The sequence below is a fragment of the Giraffa tippelskirchi genome, chromosome 5 (assembly GCF_054371585.1).
Source record: "Giraffa tippelskirchi isolate mGirTip1 chromosome 5, T2T-mGirTip1v1.2.pri, whole genome shotgun sequence".
Lineage (NCBI taxonomy): Eukaryota > Metazoa > Chordata > Mammalia > Artiodactyla > Giraffidae > Giraffa > Giraffa tippelskirchi.
In genome coordinates, this window is record NC_137279.1 from 14,888,374 (window position 1) to 14,905,560 (window position 17,187).

General features: G+C 42.6%; 1 protein-coding gene across 1 annotated transcript in view; it reads right to left on the reverse strand.

The window, feature by feature from the left end:
• Positions 1 to 17,187, reverse strand: part of C5H1orf21 (chromosome 5 C1orf21 homolog) — a 240,096-nt gene that overhangs the window by 113,765 nt on the left and 109,144 nt on the right. The window lies entirely within an intron of this gene.

Sequence of the window (17,187 nt, forward strand, 5' to 3'; positions counted from 1 at the left end):
TGTAAACAATTGGAAGTTGAAATTTTCCTATTGATGATTCAGATATTAAATGTGCAACAATCTGCAACAATTTCATATGATATATACAGACTTTTTCTTAACCTTGCTGTAAAGTCACACACAGGAGGAGCATGGCTCTAACTGGCAGGGGTATCAGTCAAGGCTGGAGAGTAGAGCAGGCCATGGACAGGACCTGGACTTTGCAACAGCCAGAGAAAGACAGTACAACAAATTCCAATATCGAAACACAGCATAGGTCAAACTTTAAAGTTCTTCTTCAGGATAAAGGTTTGGTGATGACAATGCTGACACTTTCACCAGATTTCTGTCACCAGGAAATGACTTGGGTACACTAAGGTCAAAAACAGACGTGACTATGAGTCATCTTTAGTGTGAGGGGAGAAAAATCACAGACATTATGGAATTAGAAAAATTCATCAACCAATAAAAGGATGATTGCCTAGCAAAGGGCATGGAATAATGTCTATAACAGGCTACCTAATAGATATCTATCACTAGGAAGTTGCAATGTAGTTTCTTATTGTCTGCAGTTAATTTGCTACAATGCCTATATTCTTACATAATTTCTTACCTTATCATTTATAATACCATTTCCAAAATAGTTTCAGGCTTCCTCATACTATCCCTCAATATGCTACACCCCAAAGATGTTTGTTATGGTAATATTTCTTTAGTAATTATGTGGTTCCGATGTTTCTCAAAATTATCATCCTTATGAAAGTAACATATTTGCATATTTCTGAATCAAGACTCCTTATTCAGAGCTAAGCCAATTGTTTTTTCCTTTTGACAATTCAAGGTAGTTATTGATCCTGCTTCTTTCTAAAGAAATTAGAAAGAGCAGTTCACGTTTATAGTAATGAGTCCTTTGGGAATACCACATCCTAAATGTATTAACAAGTTAATCAATGGGTTCTGATCCACAATTACAATGTATAAGAATTTCACATTTCAATTTGGTATGCAGAAGAGAAAAAAAATGAAAGTAAATCAATAAAATTGGTGCATTTAAATAGGAATTATTTACTCAGAAGTTGGAAAAGCACTTGTTAATTGAAAAGAAAAGACACTGACTAATTATGCCTCCAGTACAATTATATAGAGATAAAAATAAAGAGAAAAAAATAGCCAAAGAGGGACTCCCTAACTTCAGTTTGGAACATTAATATTTATAAATGATAGTTCACTGGGATAATTACTAACATTTAACTTAACTAAATTATGATGTTAATGACTTATGGTGAGTCTCTGATTACTTAAATTACACACATACATACCTATTTTTTTTAAAACACAATTCCAGCAGACTCTGTGATTTTGTCTAGAGGACACACAACCACATGTGATAAGATGGGGAAAGCACAATATTTTAGGTCCTAAGCAGAACCTTCTGAAAGAGCCTTCCAAAAGATGGCCCTTTGCCTGCAGCACAGTAAAAGGTCTCTCCTAGAGGGGATCTGCCCTGGCCTTGCCAGCTGTCCCTTCCTATACCAAGCAACAGCAGACACTCTCTAAACAGGGGAGTGATATTCCATCTTCATTCTCTTTTTATCCATTCAGGAAACAAAACTGAATTGAAAGTAGTAGACAAACTATTGATATTTTTCTAATACTTCTTTTCAATGAAGAAAAGCTGCTGGCTACATGACTTTCAAGGAGCATTATCCCACATACAGACTTTCTATAACATCACCAGTTTAGAAAGAGGATAGGTTTTAGTGTGTCATTAACAAACACGGCTGGCTAGCCACTGCCAATTTCATGGAACACACTATGATTGGATAAAAAAGAAAGAAAAAAACAAACAGCCACGTCTGCAAAGCCAGACCTATCATTATTACTTACACAACACACTGCACAAAATCCATCACAGTGTGAAACAAAAAAGCCAGCAAGGCCCTTAGATAAACCACAGCCTGTACAAAGCCAAGACTTAAAAACAGTCTGTCAAATCTCTCAAAGGCTCATGCTGGGGATGAAGATGCCCATCTGGAAATAGACAACTTGTCAACCAACGTGTCACACATTTCCATGGCAATGCCGCCTTCACGAATGACACTCTGGGTGGATGAACAGAGCTTTCAGGCTATGGCTGTGACATGACCACCACAGAAATCCATTTTTCCTTTTGTTTAGAGAACAGGGGAATCCACGGGGGATTTTAGGCCCCCTTCATCAGATCCCACACTGCAGGGGATTAGTAGAGCCCTGTTAACAGCCAGAGTCCTGGTGACAGAACAATGTGCCAACTTGATTAAGAGGAGTGAGAAGCAGACCATCTTCCTCCGGCTCCCTCACACCTGTTCACGATTTTTCTTTTCTTCTTGTTGATCTTGTCAGGTGGCTTATTAAAATGCACGTCAGGAACAGTAGGCTAACACCCCATTTCAAACCCGCTCCCCCTTCTCTCTGTGTAAATAGTTGCAGGTTGTGCCAGTCAAAATATATCTGGGGTAGAAGCACTGCCATGGTGATAGTATCTCACTCCTCAGATCACACCAGAGAGGGGCAGCTCCATCAAACTAAAGACAACTGTTTCCCGCCAAATCTTTGGCGCTCACTTTTGACATAAAATGCAAGGAGATCAAATCAATTAATCCTCAAGGAAATCAACCCTGACTATTCATTGGAAGGACTAATGCTGAAGCTGAAGCTCCAGTATTTTGGCCCCCTGATGCGAAGAGCCGACTCACTGGAAAAGACCCTAATGCTGGGGAAGATTGAAGGCAGGGGACGGGGACGACAGAAGACGAGATGGTTGAATGGCCTCATCAACTCAGTGGAACGTGAGCAAACTCTGGGAGACAGTGAAAGATGGGGAAGCCTGGCGTGCTGCAGTCCATGGGGTTGCAAAGAGTCAGACACGACTTAGCAACTGAACAACAACAAATATGCGTATAGAACCAAGTTTTTAGAGCTAGAAGGGAATAAAATGGTTTGACTTGGCTTTAGATGGTATGGAATCTTCACCACTTTCTAGATCCTATCAATTCTTCCATTGTTAACAACTCACTGGCCCCTAACTGGATCTCTCAAGCTTTGCAGACAAAGATTTGCTACAAGGTGTCCCTTTTTCCCCTTGCTGGATTCTCCAATGAAGAAAAAAGATATCTAATGACAAAAAACAAAAAACCAATGCCATTCTTTACATTTTTGCAAACAAGTGCAATGGGTGTGAAACTGCTATTTCACCTTGACGTTTTCGCTGTGATGGCCTCAGTGTGGAAGTCTTGGCTGACTTATATGTAGGCTATTGAGCTAAAACTTGTATTATTCCCCTATCGAGAATTTCTTTCCTAGTCTCTCAGTTGATTCAAAGACTATTTGAGTTCAAGTTTCATTATCGTTATGAAATCTTCAATCTCCTTGGACTACAAGTATCTAAGATACAAACATCTTTTGCCTCCAAATTTCTAAGTGCTTACTTTTTACTTTTATTTTTTTTTAATTTATTTATTTTAGTTGGGGGCTAATAACAATATTGTAGTGGTTTTTGCCATACATTGACATGAATCAGCCATGGGTTTACATGTGTTCCCCATCCTGAACCCCCCTCCCACCTCCCTCCCCATCCCATCCCTCTGGGTCATCTCATTGCACCAGCCTTGAGCACTTGTCTCCTGCATCGAACCTGGACTGGTGTTCTGTTTCACATATGTTAATATACATGTTTAACTTGCCCCAAACACCCTTAGTGTTTTTTCCTTCAAATGTGAAGTGATTTCAACTAATTGTAAACTTCTCCATGTGAAGAGATGATTTCATTTCCAGACTACTCCATGGAAAACCCAGTTAATTTCATGTAGTTGAATCGCGTTCAATATAGGCACCTCAGTAGTAAGGTCTTGGAAGAAGGTGGTCATGTGATCCAAGGAGGTGAAGAAGGAGAAAGGAAACACTTTCTTCTCTTTCCTTTGATGTAAAGCTTGACCTGAACCAAAGCTTTAAATAGGCAGTTTGTCTTTGATGTCAAAGAACCTCCTCTTCTGAATCCAACTTACATCTCCATGTAAACCTCTCCCCAAGCCTCCTCAATCTGCAGTTTTCTCAGCCCTACTGCCTCTCCCCGCTTTTCCTGTAGCATTCCACTAAGGCGTGTATTAAAGCCTGTTTTTCAAACTTACACCCTAGCCTTTTTTTGTGTGTGTGCCCCAATAAAGATGATTTGTGTTAAATCAGGAATCACTAATTGGTGTACTTCTAAGACATTCAACATAAAGGAAAAAATTCGAGGCTTGATGAGTGTTCTGGCCAGGAGTTGGGTGAGGGGCCATAGTTTCTTAATCGGGTAGGAAAGTCACTGCTGGCAATCCAGTCTCATCCATCCTTTATCTCTTTTGGAGCTGCTGAGCTTTTGAATCTGTGGGTTGCTGCTGTTGATCAAATTTGGGGATTTTTCAGCTAATATTCTCCATGCCTCCCTTCCCATCTTTACACAGCTTGTAAATGGGGAGCTGCCTGACTTCAGAACCCACTCTTCACTGTTATATCATTGGGATATGGCTTGGAACTTATCTCACCTCTCCCATTATCCTAATCTCCAAGATACAGCTTTGCAGTTCTTAGTTTTGCAGCAACAGGTCAGTGCCTAATAGTTGTTGGACTGAAGAGAATTTTGTCACAGAAGCATTAAAGGCTTTGATGACCACAGCATATCTAACCCTGATTCACTTCTAAACCCTCCTCACCTGGAAAGCTCTTATTCAGGACAGTCTGAAAGCTTACTCTGGGCTGGCTCTGAGCTGAGCAATGGCAGGGGGTGTTGAAGGAAGGGAATCGAAGAGGCTAGGAAACAGTGCCCAAGAGAAACCACTGTCCTTGGGGAAGGCTTATACTCTGGAAAACTTTCTACTACCTGGAGCACATTCCTCAGGTTAGACTGACCACATAACCAGGCTGACCATATTCCACTTGGCTACAGTCCACCAGGATGGACTTAATCTGGAAAACATTATACACAAAGTAGAGACTCAGCTGAAGGACCTCACAGACCACTAGCAATTCTCTGAGTTAGGCAATCCCTTCACAATCATTACCATATGCTCACTTGCAGAAAATGATTTCACTCTTTCCAATGTAACAGTTATCATTAAGCAATTTCTAGGATAATTATGCACTGCCCATTCTAAGGGTTTTGAACATTTCTAAAATAAGGTTTTGGTGCATTTAATACTAAATGCTCTTGGTTCTTTCCAAAGTGTGTCTCAAATCAACCTAATAAAGGAAAACTAACATCAAAGTAAGATTGCTTGATGCATTAAGTGCTCATGGTCTAAGAATATAAGCTGTTAAAAAATAACAAACAGGGAAATTATGTTTTCAGACTTCATATTTATGAAGATTAAACCCTGGCCGCTGGGTTTCCACTAGGCGAATTAGGCATATTGTATATATTTGTACCCCAAGGACCGCAGCCTGCCAGGCTCCTCTGTCCATGGGATTCTCCAGGCAAGAATACTGGAGTGGGTTGCCATTTCCTTCTCCAGCGGATCTTCCCAATCCAGGAATCGAACCCAGGTCTCCTGAATTGCAGACAGATTCTCTATTGATTGAGCTATGAGGGAAGCCCATATATTTGTACACATCTCCCTTTATGATAGCTCATAATTGAAAACTGTTAATGGCACTCAGAGAGCAAGTCTTACATGCCTACTGTATTCTTAGTCTTACATGCCTACTGTATACTAGTGAAACCTAACACTGGGACATATTTGAAAACCAGAGATAGATAAAAGATAGAGTCTTGCTTCAGTCTTATAAAACTTATTTCAGCACAAACTCACTAATAAAGGGTGTTATCCTTTTTTAAAAATATGCAATCAATTGAGAGGTGAAAACAGTATCTAGTTTTCATTTTAGTTTGATGTTTCAAAATTTACTAGTGATACTGAACACTTTTTCCCTGTTTGGATCATTCAATTCACAGGTACTCCCCTCTTTCTGATATTCTTTGCCCTTTTTCTCTAGTTGGAGTGGTAGCATTTTTCTTATTGACTGCCATGAGCTCTCTGTAAACTATACCAATTTATGGATATACTTCTGGCCCCAAAAGGTCTGTGCAAAAGCACCTCTTGAGTTTCATTCAGACGTGAGGAGGCGGAAGGAACTAACTGCTTTCTGTTCTTCAGTCAAATGCTACATTATCTTTTCTGTGTTCCTTTCCTTCTTTACTTCAGCAACATTCACTGAGCACCTACTACATGCCAGAGAGCGGAGTACTCAGTCCTGGGGTTACGCTTGGGGAAAGGAAGCAGATGCTGTTCTCAAGGAGCTTACAGCCAGTGAGGGAAGATTTAAGAAAATGAGCAAATGAGGGCAGACCATCTGCAGCCATAAAGCACAAGTGTGGGGCTTCCCCAGTGGCTCAGCGGTAGAGAATCTGCCTGCAACACAGGAGCGACAGGAGACATAGGTTCGATCTCTGGGTCAGGAAAATCCCCTGGAGAAGGGCATAGCAACACACTCCAGTACTCTTGCCTGGAGAATCCCATAAACAGAGGAGCCTGGCGGGCTACGGTCCACCAGGCCGCAAAGAGTTGGACACGACTGAAGAGACTTAGTATGAACACAGAGTGGTTGTAATAAGAACAGAAAGCAGGGACCCCTTAAGAAAGGTCAAGGAGAGTCTTGGAGGAGGTGACGTAACTCAGAGGAGTACTAAGGAACACTAAGGTGTGTGGGAAGGACAGGTGTAGGTAAGGGGACAGTGAGTTTCAACAGCCAGAGAAAACATGGCCAAGAGGAACAACAGCAACAGTTCTAGTACAGCCAACACGAAGAATTCGGGGAGGGGGCAGGCCAGGAAGGGGTTGCTGCCTAGAGAGATATACAGAAAAGAGGCTGTAGGGCAAGTGCAGGAAGATCTGGGATGCAAATCCCACTAGAGTCAGGCTCCGCACCAAGGGTGTATTGACTCCCCCACCAGGTACCAGACTGAAGCGGCCGTGACAGCCTAAGCTTCTGTCCTCAGCCATCTCCTCTGGAGAGACCCCAGCCATTGTAATCCAAGGCTTTCTGCCTCTCTGAAAGAAGACTCAGTGGAGGTGGGACACACATGGAACACAGTGGAGGTGGACCAGTCAGCTGAGGAAGGTGAGGAAGAACAACACCTGGAGGTGAAGACTGGCTGAGAGCCAGAGAGCGTGGCCACTAGGAGTCTCAGGAGGGTGGAGTCTTTACCTGGAGTCAGCTGGTGGGGCTGGAGCATAAGCACAACATCTGCCAGAACCTGTTTCCTGCCTCCTGGAGAGTTATGCCTTCACCTGGGGATGGGGAGGTATCGAAGCTTGCAGAACAGGGAGTGCTTGGGATGGGCTGTGATCTATCCTGGGGCAAAGGAGCTGCCAGTGAACCTGACCCCAGCTACTTTCCCTTTGGCGGGACAGCAGTGAATCAGAAGGGACAGAGCACTGGCTCAAAGGGCCCTTCTTTTCTGGACCTGGCGTGGTGACTTCCCAGCTATGTGCCGTGGAGGCAGGGGACAGAGTGAGCTGAGTGTGTTGAGATGCATGTGCATGGGTGCTATGGCCTCTCAGTATTCTTAGGGCCTTGTTCACGTCTTTGAAGGTGCCCACAGCTGCAAGGATGCAAGAGTGGTAAAGTTTCCCTCCCTATAACGCCTTTAATAATTAAGACTGGACCTGCAGGTCCCATTCCTGAATCATTTCATCATTTCAGAGGCCAGACAGCACGTCTCCTCCATTCATCTGGGGCTTGTTATTCAATGATGGAGCTTCCCAGGTGGCGCTAGTGGTAAAATATCTGCCTGTCAATTCAGGAGATGCAAGAGACTTGGATTCAATCCCTGGGTTGGGAAGATCCCCTGGGGAAGGGAATGTCAACTCACTCCAGTATTCTTGCCTGTAAAATCCTATGGACAGAGGAGCCCGGCCAGCTACAGTCCATGCGGTCACAAAGAGTCGGACATGACTGAACAACTGAGCACATATTCAATGACCAGGGAATTATTAACCAGTCATTAAAGGTCCTGGAACATTCATCTTTTGACATACTCTGACTAAAGACATACACAGTTCACAGTTCAGTCGCTCAGTCATGTCCGACTCTTTGCGACCCCATGAATTGCAGCACGCCAGGCCTCTCTGTCCATCACCAACTCCTGAAGTCTACCCAAACCCATGTCCATCGAGTCGGTGATGCCATCCAACCATCTCATCCTCTGTCGTCCCCTTCTCCTCCCGCCCCCAATCCTACCCAGCATTAGGGTCTTTTCCAATGAGTCAACCCTTCGCATGAGGTGCCCAAAGTATTGGAGTTTCAGCTTCAACATCAGACCTTCCAATGAACACCCAGGATTGATGTCTTTTAGGATGGATTGATTGGATCTCCTTGCAGTCCAAGGGACTCTCAAGAGTCTTCTCCAACACCACAGTTCAAAAGCATCAATTCTGCGATGCTCGGCTTTCTTCACCGTCCAACTCTCACATCCATACATGACCACTGGAAAAACCATAGCCTTGACTAGATGGACTTTTGTTGGCAAAGTAATGTCTCTGCTTTTAAATATGCTCTCTAGGTTGGCCATAACCTTCCTTCCAAGGAGTAAGCGTCTTTTAATTTCATGGCTGCAGTCACCATCAGCAGTGATTCTGGAGCCCAAAAAAACAAAATCTGACACTGTTTCCCCATCTATTTCCCATGAAGTGATACGTACAACCAGGTCCAAATCCAGCCTGGGTTCCTTTAGGAAAGCATAAGCAAACCAAGGCTTTCCTATGGAGAGAGGGTTTAATTTAATACCATGCGATAATAATTCCCAACCAAGAAAGAGTGGTGAGTCCCTCGCAGAGAGGAAAGGCAGGCGTGGTGGTTCTGCGAGCCATTCACTCAGCTTCTCAAGAGCCCTGCTCTGCCTCTTCAGGAATGCTGGTTCTCCACCGACCAGAGAAAAGCTGGAGACCAGCTAAGTCCTCTCTGCTCTTCTTGGCAGGGTTCCTGTTATCCTTGATAACCGTTCAAGAGAAAGCCTGCCTGTCCAGCTGTCTTTTCTCTTCCCTAATCCTCACATCAGTACGATGAAGCTGGTATTTACAAGCTCCTTTCCACAGTTTCAGAGATCAGTACTTGATTGGCTGGTCAAGTCGCAGTGCTGGTTCTAACCCAGGTTAGTTGGAATCTAGGCTCCTAACCACTAAGCCAGTTCTTTTTCTTAAACCACAAAGCACAGGAAACAATCACTTTGGGAAATGATACAGGCATAAAGTATGAACGGACTCAGAAAAGATCTGAACACATTTGCAAATCACAGTGATATAAATAAAAGCTATACAGATATCTAACCAAAAGTTCATGGGTAACATCAGAGAAACTAGCAGACCCTCCCTCATCAGGTGTCGGGAGTCTTTGTCGGTGGAAGATATTATCCCTGTGCTCCTTAAGTTAGGAATCAACAGGCCATTCAAAGTAAGGGTTGCGAGACCTTTCATTACAATGGCGATTTGACCACCACTGCATCCAATGGATGAAAACTGAAGCTCTTCTCCAATACGCAGTAAATACAGCAGTGTCTTTGCAAAAAACTTTGCATTTTGAAAGATAACTTCATTTTAAGGCTTCTGTTATACACTATGACTTTGATACATGATCTTAGGAATAAGATCAAGCAAGGATCTCTTCCTTCACTGGAGTAAAGAGGAGGAGGAGGGACTGAAGGCAGAAGAGGTGGGGGGGAGAAGGAGGAGAAGGAGGATAAGAGCTATCATTATCGAGTCCCAGATGCAGTTTGGAAAATCTGTTATACCACAACCCATTTAATACTCCCAGGGCTCTAAGAAAGAGAACCACGTCTCCATCACAAGGAAACGTTCACTCATCCAGCTGTACCATCTAATATGTGGTGGGACTGGGGCCAGCCCTTGAACCCAGGCAGTCTGATTCAGACACCCCATGTTCTTGTTCAACTTTCCCACAAATGAAAGTGAAATTTCTGATAAAAACAAAAATCCTCTTTGCTGATTTCCATCACAGAACTATTACAACATGTTATCACATTGTGTATCCTCTTCCTGAGTGGAAATCATCTTTAAGATAAACCTTTTCAGGTCAGACATTAAAATATATATTATGATAAAATAAGATCTAAAATAAATGCAAACAGTGATTTTCTTTTTAGGTAACAGCAAATGCTGGTGGCTCAGTGGTAAAGAATTCGCTTGCCAATGCAGGAGACAGGGGTTCCATCCCTGGGCTGAGAAGATCCCCTGGAAAAAAGAAATGGCAACCCACTCCAGTATTCTTGCCTGGGAAATCACATGGACAGAGGAGCTTGGTGGGCTACAGTCCATGAGATCTCAAAAGAGTTGGACATGACTTAGCAACTAAATAACAATAACAAATACAAACAGATACTAACAGAATGGCTCACATGCCTTCCTTTGGACATGGAGTTCACCAAATTCAAATGTCATCAAGAGTTGCTTTTCTAAAACTGGTAATAAATTTCTGCTGATTCATCCATAGTCAGTCTTTCACTACTGTCCAGGGTCAATGGTTGTGAATTAGGAAATTCATGACCATTCCAGGAATTCTTCCCCATTTAGTGTGGCTGCCATAGAGTTATCTGAAACACTGAACAATTTGACCAACGGCGCACTCATGCATGTGTATGTATGTGTTTGTTACAAGAAGGACATCTTAATGTTGATCTGATTTAATTCCTTTAATTGGGTTCTGACTTAAGTGGATTTCTATTAAAGAAAAGATTCTTAGATTATAATCCAGATGCTTAAGCATCCCAGTCCCCTCCTGCTCTCTCCAGGCACCTGACCAGCAGGCCTGGCTTGTGCTCTTTTGTGATACAGTCTGGCAATGGGGAAACTGCAGCAGCCTGAACTTACACCACAAAGAGCAGAGCTAAAGAGATGAATTGGGCTGGAAAGGGAAGTTTTGTAGAAGATTAGAAAGACAAAGGGGGGAGATTTTTTAGGTAGTCCAAAGAAGGGCAGACAGAAAGTCACCAGAGAGGCAGAGAGCTCTATTCATGGGAATAGATTTCAGTACATCATGAAGTAGGTTTAATAATGAGATGTTTCTTTGGGATTTTTTGAGGTTATTCAGTAAAACTTTAAATTGCTTTTCAGTGATCTTTGGTGATTCTTTTCCTATGCCTCTGGACTGAAGCTGGCTTCTGTGTTCTACAACCATTAGAAATAATTTAGTGGCAGCGAAATCATTAGCAAGAATAGGAAAAAACGAGACAGAGTCGTTTTCATTTGAAGCAATTCCCAAGGCTACAAGCACGGCCACTGAATTTTTAAAATGGAAAAACACGGCTAAAATACAATTTGTAATAAAAGAATACAGCTTCCCCACTTATGAAAAATATTCATGACTTGACTTTCACTGCAGATGTCATGAAGAAAGGTCCCGGAAGGGAGGCGAGAGAGCTCACTCACATGTGTCTGTGAGGGGTGAAGAGGGCTCTCGTACACTCCCTCTCCTTCTGACAAGTCTGTACCTCTTCTCACAGGAGCTTCTTTCACACAAAGCAAAAGATCATTTCTACTTGCAATGAATCACCAAGTTATCTTCCCCTTAGAGACTAAAGTGTGCTCTGAGAGTGACAATGAATAGCTCTTTAGGAATAAGGTGTCTGGGTGAGTTGAGGCAAGAGCATGTTCGATGACAGTTTAATGGTGAGCAGCACAGTAAATAAGAACACACCATCCTCCACAACCTGGTCAGTCTGAATACGCCTATTTTAGTAACACATTTTGCTCAATTTGTTTGCAAGAGATGGGAGCTGTTTGTATTATCATCTTTTGGGGGAGGATTCATAAGGGCAATTGAATGGTTCAATTAAATTCAAATTGAGTGGTATAGCAACTGTGAGACAGGCTCAGTAGTCAGAGCCTGAGGGAGGACACAGAGACGATGGGAAAGTGGCCCTCAGTGACACTCACCCAAAATCACTGCAGATGGTGACTGCAGCCATGAAATTAAAAGACGCTTGCCCCTTGGGAGAAAAGCTATGATCAACCTAGGCAGCATATTAAAAAGCAGAGACATTACTTTGCCAACAAAGGTCCATCTAATCAAAGCTATGGTTTTTCCAGTAGTCATGTACGGATGTGAGAGTTGGACCATAAAGAAAGCTGAGAGCTGAAGAATTGATGCTTTGAACTGTGGTGCTGGAGAAGACTCTTGAGAGTCCGTTGGACAGCAAGGAGATCAAACCAGTCTATCCTAAAGGAAATCAGTCCTGAATATTCATTGGAAGGACTGATGCTGAAGCTGAAACTCCAATACTTTGGCCACCTGATGCGAAGAACTGACTCACTAGAAAAGACCCTGATGCTGGGAAAGACTGAAGGCAGGAAAAGAAGGGGACAACAGAGGATGAGATGGTTGGATGGCATCACTGACTCGATGGACATGAGTTTGAATAAGCTCTGGGAGTTGGTGATGGACAGGGAAGCCTGGCGTGCTGCAGTCCATGGGTTCACAAACAAGCAGACACAACTGAGCAACTAAACTGAACTGAAAGACAGTGAATGTTCTTAAGGGTCCATTTTGCTTCTGCAAGAGAGGTGTACAGGGACTTCCTTGGTGGCTGAGACTATTGACTCTGTGTTCCCAGTGCAGGTGGCCTGGGTTCAATCCCTGGTCAGGGAACTAGATCCCACATGCCGCAACCAAGAGTTCGAATGCTGCAACTAAAGATCCTGCGTGCCTCAACTAAGACCTGGTGCAGCCAAAGAAATAAATATCTTAAAAGAGGGATGTATAGTAGAAAACAGAACTGCTAAATCATTTTACACCTGTTAGAATGGCTATCATCAAAAGACAAGAGATTAGACATGCTGGGGAGGATGCAGAGAAAAGGGGACTCTCCTGCACTGTTGGTGGGATTGTAAATTAACACAGTCACTATGGAAAACAGTATGGCAGTTCCTCAAAAAATTAAAAACAGAACTACCATATATATGATCCAGCAATCCCACTTCTGGGTATACACCTGAACAAAATGCTATCAGGATCTCAAAGAGATATTTGTACTCCCACACTATCACTAATTCAGAAGAGCCAAAGTACAGAAATGACTTAATTGTCCATTGATGGAATTATGGATAAAGAAAATGTGGTATATATACCCAATGAAATAGTATTCAGCCATAAGAAAGAAGGAATCCTGCCATTAGTGACAGTGTGGATGGATTTTGAGGGGACTGTGATAAGTGAAATAAGTCAGAGAAAGACAAATACTGTATATTACTTATATACAGAATCTAAGAAAGTTAAACTCACAGAAACAGAGTGTAGAATGGTGATTGCCAGCAGCTGTAGGGTGAGAGACTATGAGGAGATGCTGGTCAAAGACTAGAAACTTCCAGCTATGAGTTAAGTTCTGGGGATGTAATGTACAGCATAGTGACTACAGATAACACTACTGTATTATGTACTTGAAAGCTGCTAACAGAGTAAATCTTAAATGTTCTCAACACACACATATGCACACACGCACATACGTGGTCATTATGTGCAGTGATATGTTAGCTGATCTTATTGTGATAATCATTTTGCAATGTATATCAAATCACCACACGGTATATCTTAAATTTATACCTTATATAAAAAAGAGCTGTTGCAATTTCTGAGACTTTGATTTAAATCAGACATTTTCAACATACAGCAAAGTATGAATGGCCCACACAATTCTATACAAACAGACCAAAGGAGAATTTGGGAGGATGGTTCATACAGAGACACAGAACAGCCATAATCCCTTGGCACATCTTTTGTACTGTTTTCTCTTAGTTCCTTTTCAGAGATGCTGCTTGCACTCAAAGGCCCGAGTTATATAAAATACCAAGAGTTCAAAAATCTTCAAGTATAATGCATGACTTGGACGTGTTCCCAAGTTTCTTTTACGTGGTGTAAAAAGGCCTTTCACCTGATCAAGGTCATGGGTGATAAGGTTCCAAACTGCTCCTGCAGGGTCTGGCAGAGGTGCACCCAAGGTCTGGGGTCTTGGCAGCACATATCTGCCAAGCAAAATATCTGCCAAACCAGAAGGGCTTGAATTGCAGGCTCACCCCTCTTATACCACCACGTCGGTTTCCAGAAACAGCCTCCATCACCTGTTCCCCAGGCAGCAAGCCACATCACCCACTCCAAGGTGTGGGTTTCAGGTCTCGAAGTTCTTCTGACCACTCCTTAACTGGGGAGGGTGTAAAGATGACTCACTTGACTCTTTTGGGATGCTCTGTGGGTGGACCTGGCCTGGGCTTACCAAACCCCACTCTTCTCACCCTGTTACCCGTTCCCTTTTCTGTCTCTTTCAGCCATTTGACTCTTTTTATAACCTCATCTTCCATATTGTCAACTTCTCTTCTCACCACCATCTCTGGAGGCAAATCGAACCTGCCAAAGCCTAACTTTCTACAAAAAGCAAGGGTACCTCTCAAAAAGGTTACACATTTACCGTAACTTTTCATAGATGATTTCTTCCTCTGTAAGAGTCTATCGAGCACAAAAGAAAGTCATTTGTGCAGCATCCTGGAGAACACCGATGCTTTCACACGGTGGTGCAGGGAGTGAGGGGAGGGCAGGAAGGTGAGTAAGCGTGACGCTATTTTTTCCTTAAAAGTTAACAATGAAAACTGGAATAGAAATTCATAATGGGAAATTTTCTGGGACCTTCGTTTGCCCCCACAGAAATCTGTGTTTTATTTGTGTATCGGTTGTTGCATCTCATAGCATATGGCTCCTATTCTGGGAAGATGTAAAAGGTAACTGAAGGGGGGTGATGGTTAGGTCTGAAGCAGAGGGCCCAAAGCTCAGAGAAGGTCAGGGAAAGAAGAAACTGGAGCCCAGAGATCTATGAGGAACAAAGAGTGCCAGAATGAGAAGAGTCTGGGTTGGGGGAAGGGAAGAGCCATGTGAAAGGGGAGCTGTGGTTATCAGGGGAAGGGAGAGGGGGGACCAAAAATGTGCCTTCAGGGCTCCCTAGCCTTCCACCAACGTGCTACAAAATAAAAACGAGTCATGTCTGAAGATCCCTTTTTACTCAGGTTGAGTGAAACAAAACAGTGGTTTCTATTTGAGCAGAGGAAATGCTGAACCGACGCACTTCAGCCCAGGAGGTTTTCGAGCCCTGAAGTGACTCCCTTCACAGGGGCCATGCCCCACGAACTGCAAACTAGAGTCAGAACACTGCTCCCCGCATCCCAGCTTGCATCAATGAACATGCCACTAGAAGGTTAAAAAAAAGAAAAAACAAAAAAAAAACAAGGTAAAACATATTACTGTAAAATTTGAATCCTGTTAATCCCTACAACCCCATCTGAGCAAGTCTTTACTTTCATAATACTTGTTTCTCTTTTCACCCCACGGTGCTAAGCCTCAAAGCACGGTCTGGTTTCAGAACTTGAAAACCACTAACAAGGAGCAGCCTCTGTTGGTATAAAATCCCACTCACCTCACCGCTCCCACTGCCTCACTAAGAAGCTCGAGGATAAGACGTGCTCTAAGGAAGCTCACATTCAACCACCCCCTGAACCTGAGCACATCTCTCTTTACTGCTAGCCCCTCAGTCCAGACCCCTGTCATCTCTTGTCTCCACCAGCTTCTAACCAGTCACCTGCTTCTACTCGTGCACCTTAGTGCCTATTCCCTATGTAGCAGCCAGAGTCAGCCTTTAAATTAAAACCAAAGTCAGTTTGGTTTTTAATCACTCCCCAAACCCTCTTCTGGTTTCTGTTACATTTAGAATAGAATCCAGAGTCTACGCTTGAGCTACAGGACAACACACAGTCTAAGCCTAGGCTGCCTCTCTGAGTTCTTCACCCACCCCTCTCCCAACCTAAGGGTCTTTTCTTGGGAATTTGGGCCCAGGGTTCCTCTGCCGGAAGCACTGTTCCCGGTTGTTCTCCTGGTCTGCTCCTTCGTTCAGGTCTCTGCTCCCAAAGGTCAACTGCTCAGGCAGACCTTCTCTGACCTGCGAGTCTAAAATAGCCACTGCGTCACTCTCTCTCCTGTTTGTTAGTTTTTCTCATTGTGCTCATCGCCACCTGACAGTGTATTACATGTCTCTCGGTTAGCTTGGGTCCCTCCCTAGGATGTAAACAAATCAAGGGCGGTCATTGTCTTTTTAACTGTTACATCCTCTAGTAAAAGCCAGTTTCTTGCAATTGCTCAATAAATACTTCTTGAAAGAATAATTGTGATTTTCAGAGTTCTATCTGAGCGAAAAGCATATTGTTTTTCATTTTAACATTTGGAAAGTGAACAACTGCATTAGCGGAAACAAGACAAGGAGCAAAAGAGGAAAGCCATGGTCAAAATTCAAAATCTAAACATTTCTATTTTTTAAAAAACTTTTTATTTTGTATTGGGGTATAGCCAATTAACAATGTTGTGATAGTTTTAGGCGTACAGTGAAGGGACTCGGCCATACGTATATATATACCATTCTCCCCAGACTCTCCTCCCATGCAGGCTGCTATATAACATTGAGCAGAGTTCCCTGTGCTATCCAGTAGGTCCTCGTTGATTATCCATTTTAAACATAGACACATTTCTGGAGTGAAAGAAGGCAATGGGAAATAAGAGATTGATGAAAAAATATTGTGTTCAACAGCTGACACAATACAGACCAAAACGCTGGGTGAAACATTAAAAATAAAATCTTATTTCATATATAATTTGATCACTTTATGTCTTATTTGTTATAGATCAAAATCAACAGTGACATTTATACAGTGAAGCATGGTTGCCTGTAGCTAGAAGGAAACTTAAATGCAATTTAGCTTGTCTTGAGTGTGGTGTTCAAAATGGAAATGAAACATAATCTAAACAGAGATTTGTACCAGTTTGGCTTTGTTTTACAATCTGAAAGAATTCACTAGTTTCACAGATTGGTATTTTAGCACCATGCTTTTTCACTTCACCGCTAATCATTTACTTTCAATTCTTAATAGCCATGCACATAGCTTTTGAAAATATATTTTAAGTGAAAATGTAAAATCCATTTACATTATGATTTAAGCGTGGACTATTACTTTTAAGGAGATGAACTGCATACATTTGTCCCTCCTGGGCTTTTTCTCTCTCCACCAACTCCCTTTCCCAGCAACGGCCCTTTTTTCCTAAAAAAAATTAAATTACTATGTTGTAAAAATCTATAAAACAGAAAGAATCTGAAAA